Raw genomic sequence first — 16,997 nt, forward strand, 5'->3', positions numbered from 1 at the left:
CGGTGGTGGTGGATGCGGTGGTGGTGGATGCGGTGGTGGATGCGGTGGTGGATGCGGTGGTGGATGCGGTGGTGGATGCGGTGGTGGATGCGGTGGTGGATGTGGTGGTGGTGGATGCGGTGGTGGATGTGGTGGATGTGGTGGTGGTGGATGTGGTGGTGGATGCGGTGGTGCATGTGGTGGATGTGGTGGTGGTGGATGTGGTGGTGGATGTGGCGTTGGATGTCATGGTGGATGTGGAGGTGATGGTGGATGTGGAGGTGGATGTGGAGGTGGATGTGGTGGTGATGGTGGATGTGGTGGTGGTGGATGCGGTGGATGTGGTGGTGGTGGATGCGGTGGATGTGGTGTGGTGGATGCGGTGGTGGTGGTGGATGCGGTGGTGGTGGTGGATGGGGTGGTGGTGGTGGATGGGGTGGTGGTGGTGGATGTAGTGGTGGTGGGTGTAGTGGATGTGGTGGTGGTGGGTGTGGTGGATGTGGTGGTGGATGTGGCGGTGGATGTGGCGGTGGATGTGGTGGTGGTGGATGTGGTGGTGGTGGATGTGGTGGTGGTGGATGTGGTGGTGGTGGATGTGGTGGTGGATGTGGTGGTGATGGTGGATGTGGTGGTGGATGTGGTGGTGGATGCGGTGGTGGTGGATGCGGTGGTGGTGGATGCGGTGGTGGTGGTGGATGGGGTGGTGGTGGTGGTGGATGTAGTGGTGGTGGGTGTGGTGGTGGGTGTGGTGGATGTGGTGGTGGATGTGGTGGTGGATGTGGTGGTGGATGTGGTGGTGGATGTGGTGGTGGATGTGGTGGTGGATGTGGTGGTGGATGTGGTGGTGGATGCGGTGGTGGATGCGGTGGTGGATGCGGTGGATGTGGTGGTGGATGTGGTGGTGGTGGATGTGGTGGGGGATGTGGTGGTGGTGGTGGGTCTGGTGGATGTGGCGGTGGATGTGGTGGTGGATGCGATGGTGGATGTGGTGGATGTGGCGGTGGAGGTGGTGGTGGATGCGGTGGTGGTGGATGCGGTGGTGGATGCGGTGGTGGATGCGGTGGTGGATGCGGTGGTGGTGGATGCGGTGGTGGTGGATGCGGTGGTGGTGGATGCGGTGGTGGTGGATGTGGCGGTGGATGTCATGGTGGATGTGGAGGTGATGGTGGATGTGGAGGTGGTGGTGGATGCGGTGGTGGTGGTGGATGGGGTGGTGGTGGTGGATGGGGTGGTGGTGGTGGATGTAGTGGTGGTGGGTGTAGTGGATGTGGTGGTGGTGGGTGTGGTGGATGTGGTGGTGGATGTGGCGGTGGATGTGGCGGTGGATGTGGTGGTGGTGGATGTGGTGGTGGTGGATGTGGTGGTGGTGGATGTGGTGGTGGTGGATGTGGTGGTGGATGTGGTGGTGATGGTGGATGTGGTGGTGGATGTGGTGGTGGATGCGGTGGTGGTGGATGCGGTGGTGGTGGATGCGGTGGTGGTGGTGGATGGGGTGGTGGTGGTGGTGGATGTAGTGGTGGTGGGTGTGGTGGTGGGTGTGGTGGATGTGGTGGTGGATGTGGTGGTGGATGTGGTGGTGGATGTGGTGGTGGATGTGGTGGTGGATGTGGTGGTGGATGCGGTGGTGGATGCGGTGGTGGATGCGGTGGTGGTGGATGCGGTGGATGTGGTGGTGGATGTGGTGGTGGTGGATGTGGTGGGGGATGTGGTGGTGGTGGTGGGTCTGGTGGATGTGGCGGTGGATGTGGTGGTGGATGCGATGGTGGATGTGGTGGATGTGGCGGTGGAGGTGGTGGTGGATGCGGTGGTGGTGGATGCGGTGGTGGATGCGGTGGTGGATGCGGTGGTGGTGGATGCGGTGGTGGTGGATGCGGTGGTGGTGGATGTGGCGGTGGATGTCATGGTGGATGTGGAGGTGATGGTGGATGTGGAGGTGGATGTGGTGGTGGATGCGGTGGTGGTGGATGCGGTGGATGTGGTGATGGTGGATGCGGTGGTGGTGGTGGCGGTGGTGGATGGGGTGGTGGTGGTGGTGGTGGTGGATGTAGTGGTGGTGGGTGTGGTGGATGTGGTGGTGGATGTGGCGGTGGATGTGGCAGTGGAGGTGATGGTGGATGTGGTGGTGGAGGTGATGGTGGAGGTGGTGGTGGAGGTGATGGTGGATGTGGTGGTGGAGGTGATGGTGGATGTGGTGGTGGAGGTGATGAAGGATGTGGTGGTGGATGTGGTGGTGGATGTGGTGGTGGTGGATGCGGTGGATGTGGTGGTGGTGGATGCGGTGGATGTGGTGATGGTGGATGTGGTGGATGCGGTGGTGGATGTGGTGGTGATGGTGGATGTGGTGGTGATGGTGGATGTGGTGGTGATGGTGGATGTGGTGGTGATGGTGGATGTGGTGGTGGTGGATGTGGTGGTGGATGTGGTGGTGGTGGATGTGGTGGTGGTGGATGTGGTGGTGGATGTGGTGGTGATGGTGGATGTGGTGGTGGATGTGGTGGTGGATGCGGTGGTGGTGGATGCGGTGGTGGTGGATGCGGTGGTGGTGGTGGATGGGGTGGTGGTGGTGGTGGATGTAGTGGTGGTGGGTGTGGTGGTGGGTGTGGTGGATGTGGTGGTGGATGTGGTGGTGGATGTGGTGGTGGATGTGGTGGTGGATGTGGTGGTGGATGTGGTGGTGGATGTGGTGGTGGATGTGGTGGTGGATGCGGTGGTGGATGCGGTGGTGGATGCGGTGGATGTGGTGGTGGATGTGGTGGTGGTGGATGTGGTGGGGGATGTGGTGGTGGTGGTGGGTCTGGTGGATGTGGCGGTGGATGTGGTGGTGGATGCGATGGTGGATGTGGTGGATGTGGCGGTGGAGGTGGTGGTGGATGCGGTGGTGGTGGATGCGGTGGTGGATGCGGTGGTGGATGCGGTGGTGGATGCGGTGGTGGTGGATGCGGTGGTGGTGGATGCGGTGGTGGTGGATGCGGTGGTGGTGGATGTGGCGGTGGATGTCATGGTGGATGTGGAGGTGATGGTGGATGTGGAGGTGGTGGTGGATGCGGTGGTGGTGGTGGATGGGGTGGTGGTGGTGGATGGGGTGGTGGTGGTGGATGTAGTGGTGGTGGGTGTAGTGGATGTGGTGGTGGTGGGTGTGGTGGATGTGGTGGTGGATGTGGCGGTGGATGTGGCGGTGGATGTGGTGGTGGTGGATGTGGTGGTGGTGGATGTGGTGGTGGTGGATGTGGTGGTGGTGGATGTGGTGGTGGATGTGGTGGTGATGGTGGATGTGGTGGTGGATGTGGTGGTGGATGCGGTGGTGGTGGATGCGGTGGTGGTGGATGCGGTGGTGGTGGTGGATGGGGTGGTGGTGGTGGTGGATGTAGTGGTGGTGGGTGTGGTGGTGGGTGTGGTGGATGTGGTGGTGGATGTGGTGGTGGATGTGGTGGTGGATGTGGTGGTGGATGTGGTGGTGGATGTGGTGGTGGATGTGGTGGTGGATGCGGTGGTGGATGCGGTGGTGGATGCGGTGGTGGTGGATGCGGTGGATGTGGTGGTGGATGTGGTGGTGGTGGATGTGGTGGGGGATGTGGTGGTGGTGGTGGGTCTGGTGGATGTGGCGGTGGATGTGGTGGTGGATGCGATGGTGGATGTGGTGGATGTGGCGGTGGAGGTGGTGGTGGATGCGGTGGTGGTGGATGCGGTGGTGGATGCGGTGGTGGATGCGGTGGTGGTGGATGCGGTGGTGGTGGATGCGGTGGTGGTGGATGTGGCGGTGGATGTCATGGTGGATGTGGAGGTGATGGTGGATGTGGAGGTGGATGTGGTGGTGGATGCGGTGGTGGTGGATGCGGTGGATGTGGTGATGGTGGATGCGGTGGTGGTGGTGGCGGTGGTGGATGGGGTGGTGGTGGTGGTGGTGGTGGATGTAGTGGTGGTGGGTGTGGTGGATGTGGTGGTGGATGTGGCGGTGGATGTGGCAGTGGAGGTGATGGTGGATGTGGTGGTGGAGGTGATGGTGGAGGTGGTGGTGGAGGTGATGGTGGATGTGGTGGTGGAGGTGATGGTGGATGTGGTGGTGGAGGTGATGAAGGATGTGGTGGTGGATGTGGTGGTGGATGTGGTGGTGGTGGATGCGGTGGATGTGGTGGTGGTGGATGCGGTGGATGTGGTGATGGTGGATGTGGTGGATGCGGTGGTGGATGTGGTGGTGATGGTGGATGTGGTGGTGATGGTGGATGTGGTGGTGATGGTGGATGTGGTGGTGATGGTGGATGTGGTGGTGGTGGATGTGGTGGTGGTGGATGCAACAAACACATGCACACTCAACACTGCACACTTTCAAGGCTGATGCAACGGTGTACACAATGTCACCTCTCCCACTGCACAACTGGACAGTCAGTGTACAGAACCGCCTTTAAATAAAACCCATTTGCACCTCGAAAACAAGTCCATCTCCTCCCGTTTCAGCTGGCTCTTGGAAGAGGCACAAAGGAGAGGGGATAAGGAAGGGGTAGGGCAGGAGGCTTTAGCAAGCGCGGCCACACGAAAGCTAAAAGTGAAAGTTTATTTCACTGCACTTGTGACTCCTCTCCCCCATAGCCACCTAACCTTACATTTAAGACCATACAGTGGAGTAACTGTTATATTTTAATGGCATTTCCCCATGTGCGTACCGGTAACCACCGGCTCAAATTATGCCCCTCTCCAGGTGCCTGCGTTACGCCCCTGGGTTAACAGAACCCCAAAAGCCTGGAGTGTAGACACAAAAAACACTCAAATAAGTTGTAAAAGAAGAGACACACGGTAAACAGCGTAAATTCGTAAAGGCGAGGACGGGGCAGTAAAGGCAGCGTAGGCAGAAAAAAAGAGAGAGATGGGGGGGGGGCAGAGTGTGAAGGGAGCATGGGGCCGAGAGAAGGAGTGGGTAAGGGAGGAGAAGGTGTTGGAAGGGAAGAAGTTACAGGGAGAGAAGAGCCGATGAAGAGGGGAGAGCATGTGTGTTAGGGGGAGTGTAAGAGGTAAAGCATGTGGGAGATACCTTGGAGGGTAGGACATTGTTAAAGGGTGAGGAAGGTGGGAGGAAGCAAGCGAGTACGATGGATGGAAGGCTTGGGCTGTGTCTGAGGGGGTCGTCGAATGACAAGTCAGGGAGATGAGGCAGAGGGAGGAGATGGGAAGGGAAAGCCGGAAAGATGGGACTAAACAGGTATAAATGTGAGAGGACGAAGAGGAGTCCGACAGGTGAAGGAGCAGGGAAAGCGAGTGAAAGTGTGGAGAGCCTGCGTGAGAGGGTGTAGTGTTAGAGAGTAGGGAAGAGTAGAAGTGCAGACGTGGAGAGTTGAGGCGTGGGGGGTAGCAGTTTGTGGTACAGAGCAATTTGCGCAGTTAGTTAAGAATTAACAAGCTCTTGGCACTGCTGTGGGGGGCATGGCGGGAGCGCATTGCTCCAAATGGTGGGTTGTGATGTGGCTGTTGTTGTGCTGAAACAGTTTCACCGACCAGAGACTTGGAGACCAGAGTTCGAGCCTAGGCGTTGGCTCAACGTTAATCTCCTAAACTACTAATTTAAATACACAAATCACGGGAATCGACTAATTAAATAAAAATAAAAAAATAACAGCGATCTCGAAGTGTTGGGGTTAGGGGGAGACGAAGTAAACAAGCATTGGCCGTGAAAGAGACAGGCCTTGAAAGTGCGGCCTTGAGACTTGGTAAAAGCTTGCGAGAATGAGAACAAAACAAGGAGAGCGAGGGATAGAGAGGAGGTGGGGCGGGGAGCAGAGCCGGGGAAGTACATGCGAGTCATGGCCTGCGGCCGTGAATAAGTGACGGCTCAGGATCGGGGCCGGAGTGGTGCCGAAGGGTGTGAAGGAGGGGGGTGGGCGGGGAGCGTAGGGATGGCTCAGGCTTGGGCCGAAGTAATGACAAAGGGTGTGAAGGATGGGGGTGGGTGGGGAGCGTAGGGACGGCTCAGAGGCCTGAGGCAGAGCGCACCATATGGAGAGGGAGGGGGGTGGCAGTGGGATGGTGATTGATGGGTGGGGCAGTGCTGGGGAAGCCTTTGATGTGGCCTGGCGGCCGTGGAGAAAGTGCCCTGAAGAAATGCGACACGGCAGACAGGGGAGGGGGCGGAGCGGGGGTGTGGGAGGAGTGCGGCTGAGGGAAAAGACATGCAAGGCAGGCGGCTGGGGGCATGTGCACGCGCTTTTAATGTCAATGCGCATGCGCATTGAGCTTGAATTTCACGGGCACTGCAAGGAATCGCCACGATTCCTTGCAAGTTGGTTAAAGACTGTTTAAGCCCCAATAGTCTCGCAAGCTCGATGCGCATGCGCATCGACAGGCGAGACCTACAAAGTCAGTGAATAGTATGTTAATTTGAGCACCCAGTCCCTTTGTGCAACCCATGGCGCACTATGGCAGGAGAGAACTGAACGCAAGGTCCTCCTGGGCTCCTCCTCCTTTGAGATGAGATCAAAGGATCCTGCCTTCCTTCAGCATCTGGGTGGCCACACACTGAAGCGCTGGAATAGGTCTCTAGCTCCGCTCTGTTGGACCATGAATATGGCATACCAACAGCGCCAGGCCCTTTGAGGTCTTCTCATAGGACAGATCCTTACGCTGATGTCACTTCCTCTCAGGCTTCCGGGTCTGAACAGTCTCATGATGAATCCCTACCCTCCACTTCCAAATGTAAACACAAATGTCATAACATAGGTGAGAGTCCTGCAGGGATTCAGAACAGATCTCTGGATTTCGATCCGGATGACATCATTCACCCTCGCTCGACATTTTGGGCCCCATGTCAAGAGGTGGCAGATTATGTCCAGCCCTGATTGGGCAAAGGTTTCAAAAGAGAGGTGTGCGCAAAACAGTGTTTTGAATGCCCTAGACCGTCTCTCCTGGGTAAGGTTGCTGACTTTCCCGACCTAGATCCCATCATGGTGGCATTTCTGAAGAAATATGTCAGAGATCGCAAAAAGGGAATCAACCACGCATGGCGCAGTTGTCAGGACAAACTGTTTGACATCTCAGGCCTCTCACCAAAATGTTGGAGATGGCGGTTCAAGCCAAGGAGATAAATGCTCACATTGTTCATGATGTCCTGCTAGGTTGTGCCTCCTCGGCAGCGCCAACTGCGTCATTTCGTCAGAAAAACGCAGGTCTCTGCTAACGCGGATAGATCCGAAACTTGCTGAATTAGCAATTTTGGAGGAGGGCCCATTGGAAAACGGTCTCCTATTTGGTGATATATTCGTAAAAGATCTGGGAAAATATGTAGACACTTTCTCTGCGTTGGATAACCCCATCCTCTCTAAAAACGTTTTCAACAGCAAGCATTTTTGCAAGGGTCAGGAGCTTCAGAGGTCGTGCGTCGGGCCGTGGTTTCTACCATGCTTCTCCCCAAGGTTACGCCGACAGAGGAAGAGGAGCAACTTCCTTCTCTGGCTCAAATACCTTCTACTCCTCCAGAGCTCTGGGGGGCCGTGGGCACTCCCAGAGGAGTAACTGTCATGGAGGAAACTCAACCTCAGATTCCTCTTATGCAGGTAAAGATCATTCCATGTTCTGAAGTTATTCTGGGGGGCAGAGCCAGGCATTTTCTACGCAATTGGGAAATAGTCACGCACAATGCTTGGATTTTTGATATTGTGCAGGGGTACAAGCTGGAATTTTATGGGACTCCCAAACAGGGTTCTCTCCCCTCCCCTCCCCAATTTTTGTAGACAGAAAGTCTTTTCATCGACTCCGAGATCCAAGAACTGATCAAAAAGGAGGCGGTAGTCACACCCTCCAACGCTCCATGGGGTTTGCCAGCACTATATTTTTTATGCAGAAGAAAGGGGGAGACTTCCACCTTGCTCTCAACCTCAAGCAGTTTAATTCTTGGGTGGTCTATCACCACTTCAAAATGGAGGGCATTCCTCTTCTTCAAGACCTCTTTCAAGAAAAAGGCTGGATGGTGCGACTTCACCTAAAGGATGCTTACTTGACCGTTCAGATTTTCTCCCCTCACAGGAGATTTCTCCAGTTTCACTGGCATCAGCAGTGGTACAAATTTGCAGCTCTACCATTTGGCCTAATCTCGGCCCCTTGGTGCTTCACAAAGTTTTTATGACCAGTAGTGGAGAACCTCCGAGAGAGATGGGGTGAGATTGACTGTCTATCTAGATGACCTTCTTATCATGGACCAACGCCAAGACAAGGTCCTACTTCTATCTTGGTCCATCCAACTTCTCCAGGACTTAGGATTCATCATTAATGTCATTAAGTCTCTCTTAGTTCTATCTCAGTCTGGAATTGCTAGCGTTCCAAGTAGATTCAGTCTTGGCACACCTCAAGCTCTCTCTCCCAGATATGGTGGCCACCAAGAAGCCACTGAGATCAGCTCTCGCCTCTCAGATGATCTCGATGCGGATGGTAGCCAGGTTGGTGGGCTTTCTAACGTCATCAACCCATGACATATATTTCTGAGTTCTCTCCATTATCGAGCTCTGCAAAGGCTCAAAATGTGCCCCCTTTGAAAAGGGCTGGCCTATTCAGAAAAATCATTTTGTCAGAGGAAGACAGAAATGAGATCTCCTGGTGACTGGATCTCATAGATGCCTAGAACGGCAAGGCCATATTCGCCAACATTTCTGAGGTGATCATAGAGTCCGATGCCAGCAGAAGGGGCTGCGGTGGCCCAATTGCTACGGAAGGCAGATGATCTTCAGTAGAAATCCACCTCCATATCAGTTGCCTTAAGCTTCTAGCGGGATGCTTTGCTGTCAAGACATTGTCTCCTCACAAGATGAAATGTTATATCCTTCTTCGGATGGACAATACTTCGGCAGTGAGGTACATCAACAAGCTGAGGGGTACACTCGCGCCTCCTAGCTGACATGGCCAAGGATTTCTGGCCTTATTGTCTGAAGCATCAAATAGCGGTGACCGCAAAATATTTTCTGGGTCCGATAATCATAGTGGCGGACTGGGAATCTCAGTTCCTTCGTAACTCTAGCATCTGGAGACTTCACCCTCACAAATTCAGGATCATGACTCAGTTGTAGGTGCTCTGTGTGGTTGATCTGCTTGTGTTACATCTGAATGCGCAATCCAATGTTTTACAGTTGGAGTCCGATCCCCCTGTCTATGAGTTTGGATGCTTTTTTTCAGTCATGGATGGGAAACTTTCTTTCCCTCTGTTTGTGATGAGTCAGCGGGTTCTCACCGAGGTGTGGTGACAGAAAGCAGACTTGATAATGGTGATTCCCTGATGGAAAGAGCAACCGTGGTTTGCGGTGGCGCTATCGTGTGCCATACCGGTGAGTATTCTGACCTGTCAGGACCTTCTCTCACATTCAATGGGGCTTTGTCAACCATTGATAATGGAGGGCGGCTGCCCCTCATGGCTTGGGGGTTTCAGGAGAGGATGGCAAGTGGTAGGCATTTCATTAAAGCCACTTTCTTCCTCTCCCAATCTTGGGCTCCCAGTGCCCATAAAAGACATGCTACCGCATGGTGATGATAGGTTTATTGGTGTGGTGAGCGGAGTGTGGTTTCCTTAGTGGCAGATTTACAAATGATTGTTATTTTCTTATCTCATCTTGCTGTGCAAGGCATGGCTTACAGGATGGTCAACAACTTCCCCTCTGCCTTCTCAGCTGGGCATTCTCATTTAGGAGGTAAACCAGGGAACCCCCATTGATTTGCAAACTCCTTGGGGTATCATGATGGTTCTCCCTCCCAACCCTAAGCACTCAGTCTTGAGGGATGGTCAATCAATCAATCAGTATTTATAAAGTGTAGCAACTCACCTGTGAGGGTCTCAAGGCACTGGAGTTGGTAACTGCTTCGCAGGGAAAGCAGTGAAACATTATGCAAAAGCAGCAGGAAGCATTCAGAAAAATGGGAGAGATGAAGGAGAAACCTGTGAAAATCGAGGCAAAGGTAGGAGAAAGCACTCAGAAAAATGGGGGAGAGGGAAACAGGAAGGAAGCAGAGCAGTGCAGCAGCACGGGAGAGCTGGTCCTGAGACCTTCTCAATGGTGTCGCGCTGCGGTCTCCATTAACAAGGTCCTGGGAGGAGGGAGGGGTTCTGGAAGATGGTGGACAGGGCTAGGTGAGACCAGAAGATGAGGGAAAAAACAAGGAGAAACAGTGAAAAACAAGGCAAAAGCAGTAGAAAGCACTCAGAAAAACAGGGAGGGAGCAGAGTGGTGCAGCAGCACGGGAGAACTGGTCCTGGAGCCTGCTTAATGGGGTCGCGCTGCAGCCACTATTAAGTAGGTCCTGGGTGAAGGGAGGGTTGCTGGGAGGAGGTGGGTGGGGCTAAGCGGGAGCAGAAGATGAGGATATAAACTATTCGAAGCAGTGAAAAATTAGGCAAAAGCAGGAGAAATCACTCAGAAAAACAGGGGAGAGGAAGGAGGAAGCAGTGAAAAATGAGACAAGAGCAGGAGAAAGCAGTTAGAAAAATGGGGGAAGGAAGTTGAAAGCAATAAAAATGAGGGAAAAGCAGAAGAAAGCACTCAGATAAACACAGAGTGGTGCAGCAGCACTGGAGAGCTGGGTCTGGGGATGTTGATGTGGTCCTTACATTTTGCGATCTTGGCCTGCAAATGAAGCTCTCTCAAAGAAGCCATTGTCGGCTAAATTGACTGTCCTTTTGTGCGTTATTTCATGAAGGTGAGTGTCAGATGTAAAGGCTCTGGACATAGCACGTAGAGTATTTTCACCTTCAGAGGTGTCTTTTCGGATCTCTAACAGTACAAAGACCAATTCACATTGTGTAAGCTATGCAGCATTTCCAGACAATCAGAAAGTGTGTGTAGTCAAATGTCTTAAAGCTTATGATGATTGTACCCGTGAGCTTCGCAGGGATCAGTCTGGTCGGCTATTTATTTCACTCTCAAAAACTTTTTGACCAGTTTTTTCAGCGACTTTGGCCAGGTGAGTCAAGTGGCTTTTAGCTGAAGTTGGGATTGATGTACCTGCCTTTGGAGAGCACTCAGTTCGATGCACCATGGCTTCCAAATCGTATTCATTGGGATCTCAGTCGGAAGACATTTTAGCAGCTAGACATTGGTTCTCTGATTCGACCTTTAGGATCTTTTACCACAAACCTATAGTGGATGTAGCTTGGTTGGTGGTGCCACAGCTTTAAATAAGCATATCCGAAGCCTCAGGTCCTGACATAGAATACAAATGTTTCTACCTAACGTGTCAAGAATTTTCAATTCTATTAAGGACGTGGAGACTAGGATTATCCCACCCGAAAGTTACAAATGCATTATGTGATTGTAGTCCGGAGACCCCGTCATCGAACATACTCTTTTATTGACGGATTGGTGGGCTGTTGATTCTCCCCCTCTCCCCTCTCTTCAATTCCCGCAGAACGAGTGGGCAGTCGACACTGACCCTCTGTGGACGGCGCACTACGAGGACGAGGAGGAAGGCGCCTTTAATTGTGCATATTCGTCCATAGAAGTCCCGCCCCCGGAAGAAGCTGACCGTCACGGATTGGATGAAAAGGCGGAAGCCACGGACTTGGCGTGGGACGTCACGGAGCCGAGGAGGAGATCGTGGTGTGAGCAACGGGAGTGGCGGAGCAGTGAAGCCGAAGCGGAGGAACGTGTCCAGAAAGCCGTGAAGAGGAGAAGCCAGGAGGCCACCGTCCCCACGAGTCGCCCAGCCGCACTCCTGGAGGAGTGTGGCTAAGCCAGGTACGAAGGCGGGTGACGGACTGTGTGGGGAGGCGGGGAGAGGTCCCGAAGTGAGAGCGCTGTGTAAAAGACGGGCGCCTGGGCACTAAGTGTAAATAGTCCCCTCACTATCGCGGGTTACTTCCCTTTCCCTCCCCGTGTTACCCTGCACTGTATTCCAACACCGTCGTGCCCTGTAAATAGTTGTTGTTTATACACCATCAGTGGTGAACCCTCACTCCCTGGTTGTCCCTTGGGGTCTTAAGAGAAGAGAACGAGTGCCTAAAAACTCTGCATTTCTTTTATTTTTTTACATCCTGTAACGGAGGGTGACGACCACTCAACCCAGCCGGTATAGAAGAGCCTGTAACAAGGAGGATAATAAGAAGGTCCCGACTCCTGCTGCCACAACGGACCCAGCTTGATTCACCCGGGAAAGACTATCCAGTACTAAAAAGAGATCATATATAAAAATAAAGCCTTACCTACCAAGGTCCAGTCTCCGGTCCCCTTCTTCTACCCCGCCACAGTGATGTAATTAATGATTACTCATATGTTGTTGTGATTCGTTGCCCTCCTGTTGATAGGTTTCTTTCGTTATTATTCAGGTTTTTTTGTTTTTTTTAAACAGATTTGATTTGTCACAGGTCACATATACTGCATAGCGGTATGCACCTGTTACAACGCATTCGTTACTCCGCACTACCATTACAACGCGACTTTTATAACGCATACCATTACAACGCATTGCGCTGGGGGGCGCTATAGGATAGGGAATGGTATAATTTACTATCCAACACCTTCCCTAGGGTCCACGGGGACTGGAGTTAGAATAGTAAATTATACTTACCACTATCCAGCACCCCAAAGCGCTATGCGTTGTAATGGTATGCGTTGTAAAGGTCGCGTTGTAATGGTAGGTAGTTGTAACGGTATGCGGAGTAACGTCATACATCCCTGCATAGCTCCCCACCCCGGAGTCTACTGCACACATCAATGGATCAACAATAATGCAGTTGACTTTTTAAAACCAAACAAACCCCCCTCCCTCCCTCCTCCCGATTGCGTTTATGCCGCCACTAACAATGATTTACTTTTCCGAAGTATCACACTGATTCCATCAAGCACCCTGCAAAACCCAAATTCCACCCACCTATCAAACTGGCAAGGGATCGACCCCCTCTGGCGGCGGGTCCAGTTCCAGCCCACGGTAATCCGCCCACCTTTTCCAAATCTTAAAATGTTTACGGGGGCATCCCCTGGCAATAAAGATCGTCAGCTCGAGCCCCATACAAAAGTCCATCCCATTCTTCAATGTAGCCAATGGTGGAGCCCGGGGCGCCTTCCATGCCCTGGCTATGTCCCTCTTTGCCAGCATGAGACCCAGCAGCAACAAATGACGCTTATATCTATTGCCCCCAATACCCTCCATCACATGCAGCAAGGCCAATCGTGGGGGTGCACGGAAGCTCCCATGCCAACACCTCTGACAGGCAGGAGAACACCCCCCTCCAGTATCGATGTAGCGCCAGGCACCCCCAGACTGTATGTAGAAGCGTGCCCTCATCAGTACCACAGCGGAGACACTGAGGGGAGCCAATCATTCCTGCCCTCCACAGGCGCACTCTGGTGAAGTATGTACGATGCAAGTATTTGAACTGTACTAGTCGTAGGCGTGTAGATATTGCTGCCCCCTGCGGGCTCGCCAGTGCTTCCACCTAGTCCTCTTCCTCGAGGTTGCCCACATCCCCTTCCCATGCTGTCTTGAGTCTCTGTAAGTCATTGGAACAATGATGAACTAACGTCTGATAGATGCGAGAGATCTTTCGATTGGGTAATTCCCCCATAAACACCTTAGCCTCTATTGGACTAAAGTCAGACCTTCCAGGTGAGGTGTCAGTACATGCCTGAACTGCAGGTATTTGAAGAACTGGGATCGCGGCATCCCATATTCGTCTCGAAGTTCTTGGAAGGATTTGAGTGTCAAGTCTGTCATCACGTCTCCCAGGGACAAGACTCCTATAGAGTCCCAACCCTGGAAGCCCTGTAGTGCTGCCAGATGGTGCAACCGCCCATTTCCCCAAAGAGGAGTCTCCCGGGTCAAAATATTCCACCGCCCCATCCTACTCTGAGCCCGCCTCCAGACATGAAACACCACCTGCGTAGCCGAGGGAAGGCACTTTCGAAAGGACGCAGAATACAGCAGCGTGTGTAGAGACCTAGCACCCATCAGGTGTCGCTCGAGCGCATAGGCCGGGTCCCCTCTGTCCCCGTACCACCACTCATTAAGAACAAGTAAATGTGCTGCCTGATAATAGGAGAGGACATCCGACATAGCAAGCCCTCCAGTGTATGTGGATAGGAAGCATGTGCGCAGGGCCACACAAACTGCACACCCCTCCCATAGAAACCCACCCAGCGCCAAATTAACCTGCTAGAACCAGCGGGGCGAAATCTGGTAGGGGTGGTTTTGCAATTAATATAGAAGGCGGGGAAGCACTACCATTTTGAAAATGGCCGACCTGCCATAAATCGTAAGGGGCATGCGGGACCACACCTTCAAATCCTCGCGTGTAGCAGGAGCACGTCGGCCCCAGCCCTCTAAGCAAACTGAAGGATCGCCCCTCGCTTCACTTTATCTAGCGCCCCGCACACATTCCAGCTGACTATATGCAGGAAGCCAGGGGCTATCCGTCCTCCTCCGCGCCAGACATGGTGTAGAATCACTGCCCTCTGTACGGGTGTCTGCACGACTCAGCATGCAGAAAACATGGCAAACAATCAGCACAAATACGAAATCAAACAAACCCCCCAACCCCCATCCCCCCCCACCCCGTACCTCACAAACATGGAAGCACCTGTTGCGGTCGGATCGTAGCCATGTCCCCAACCGGGGGACAAGAACCACTCCCTCGAATGGATCCCTAAATAACTACCCACAACTTTCGGGCCACACTCCTACCAGCCCGCCTCCGCGTGGCCAGGTTCCCAGCCTTGAATAAAGACAAGCCTAACTAGACATCCAGATACAAAGTGCAGAGACCCACATTCCGTTGGGCCCAAGAGTCATTCTGCCAATGTTTGCTTCTCCGGCGACGAATCCTTCTTCCGGAGAGTGGAGCCAGATCGAGATCTACACCTGGACCGCGACCTCCTATTGCCTCCTCGCTGGCCCCGGAGGCAATAGGAGGTCGCGGTCCAGGCGTAGATCTTGGGCCAATCGGCGTGTCTTCTAGACCAATAGTCGCTGTCCCAAGAGCTCCAGGTGGGCCGTGTCTGTCGCGGGGGGCCCCCAAAGCAATCACCAAATCGCCTCTGCCTCAGTCCCGGAGGGCCGCACCCCACTCCACTATGGCCCAATCTGACCACCGACGCGTGGGAATGGGCCCAGCAAGGACCAGAGCATGGCTCGTGTCCCCTAGCACACTGTTGAGAGGCCCGACTGCAACCAGAAGCTGGGCCGCGTCCTCCTCGGGCCCCACCAGAGTTGCTGCCCTACAGTAGGTACAGCTATGACCAGGTCGCCTGGATGTCCACTGCAACACTACCTGAGGGGCCGACCAACCGTGGGACCATGGGGCCCTTCCACTCCCCACCACCACCGCGGCCCGACCCGGCCGCCGAGCTCACACAGGGCAGTGGCTGATGCCGTCCAGGAAAGGAAAACTAATGGGGTGGGGGTAAGGGGGCATCCCCCACTCCGAGCCGGCTCACTCCCACCTGCCACACCACACCGGGGTCCAGGTAACTCACCACGGCCGCCCAGAGCTCCACAAAATGGCTGCCGCTCTCCCGAAGCTTCCCTGCCCAGAGAGACAGTCACCGCAGCCTGGCTGTCACCAGTCTCCTCGCTTACTGCCCACTGGCTGCCACAGCTCAGCCTCCTCCAGCGCTGCCGCAGCGGCAGGGGGGAACACACCAACACTGGCGCCGGAAGGCCGAGTGCTCCACCCCCTCCGGCCACACCACGCCAGTCACGCCGACCCCCAGGCACACGCTGTTGGCCAGACAAGGTACGGGAGGCCCCGGCTCAGTTCCCCCTGTCTCCCTCTAGGTTGCCACTCGGCACTGGGCCTCCACCAGTGCCGCTGTTGCAGCTTCGGGGCTCCGACTGCTATCGGAGAGTCACCTAGATGAACGGTGAACTCTCCGGGACTAGTCTCGCCGCTCGGGATGTCCAGAGGCAGGATAGATTGAAAGGATTTTAGTTGGCTGGTCGGAGCGCACCTACAACTCGACCGCCATCATCGCTGGCCAAGCCACGCCCCCATTATTCAGGTTTTTTGATTGATTCTCATGTTTGAAAGGCACAGATACCAAATTGACTCAGACATTTTCTGGGGAACATTTGCTGAGTTGCAAGGATAAAGAAATGGAATTGTGCTCCTGGATTCCTGGACGTCGAGATGAATGTCTGAAGTTGGACAGCTGTTTGGAGTTGTTCCTGGATTCCATGTTGCATAGAGGCCATTCATACTTGGTTTGAACTGTGTTTTATTTTGCAAAGAAAGAGGAAGGACTAAAGGTTCATGGGGTTTTATAAGGGCTGGTGGGTCCTGATTGGTGGAGCAGTATTGATAACAGACAAATGGCTCATGGGAAATGTAGTTTAAATGTTTTTTTCTGTTTAAAGTTGTCATTGGCTGCTGTATTTTCAGTAATAAGAAAGAGAACCTCGGTGTCCTTAATAGAATTGAAAAATCTTGATGCGTTAGCTATAAAAAATCAGCGGGCTTCACCCTACAGGGGCTGGTTTTGCATGACTAGGAGTTTGCACTACTAGAAACCTGCTCCTGCAGGTCAGTGCACAACACTTTTGTCACACTCGTTATGCCTACCATAATGCTGTCTTGAATGTATTTATTTATTTATTTAGGCATTTTTATATAGTGCAAACCTTACCCAGAGCGCTTTACAATAGAGCGAAGTAAAATACGTAAGAAATGAGAGTAGTTCTTGTGGTGAAAGTTTCAACTTAACAAGTTCCAGATACATTCAATACTATAAAATACGAGGGGGTGGCGCCAGTAGGGTAAGTTACAAATAAGGTACGTTGCAAATTAACCGCTTCCGTGCGTCGGACGGCCCACAGCTGTCTGACGTCAAGGTGGGTGTGTGCGGAGGACGACCGGGGGCCGCCCGAACCACGCACGCGTGGAATTCTTCCGCATCCCGGGGGAATTCCTGCCGCAGCGATGCGGTCAAGAAGTTACAAACGCATTAAAGATTATAAAATACGAAAAGGTGACGCAAATATGGTAATACAGGAACAGAATTTATGTGCTCCTGACAGGTAAGAAAAAAAAGTGTATTTGAATTTCTGGTATCTGATTGTTTCCAACGGCT

Source organism: Lissotriton helveticus, chromosome 11 (genome assembly GCF_964261635.1).
Source record: "Lissotriton helveticus chromosome 11, aLisHel1.1, whole genome shotgun sequence".
Classification (NCBI taxonomy): Eukaryota; Metazoa; Chordata; class Amphibia; order Caudata; family Salamandridae; genus Lissotriton; species Lissotriton helveticus.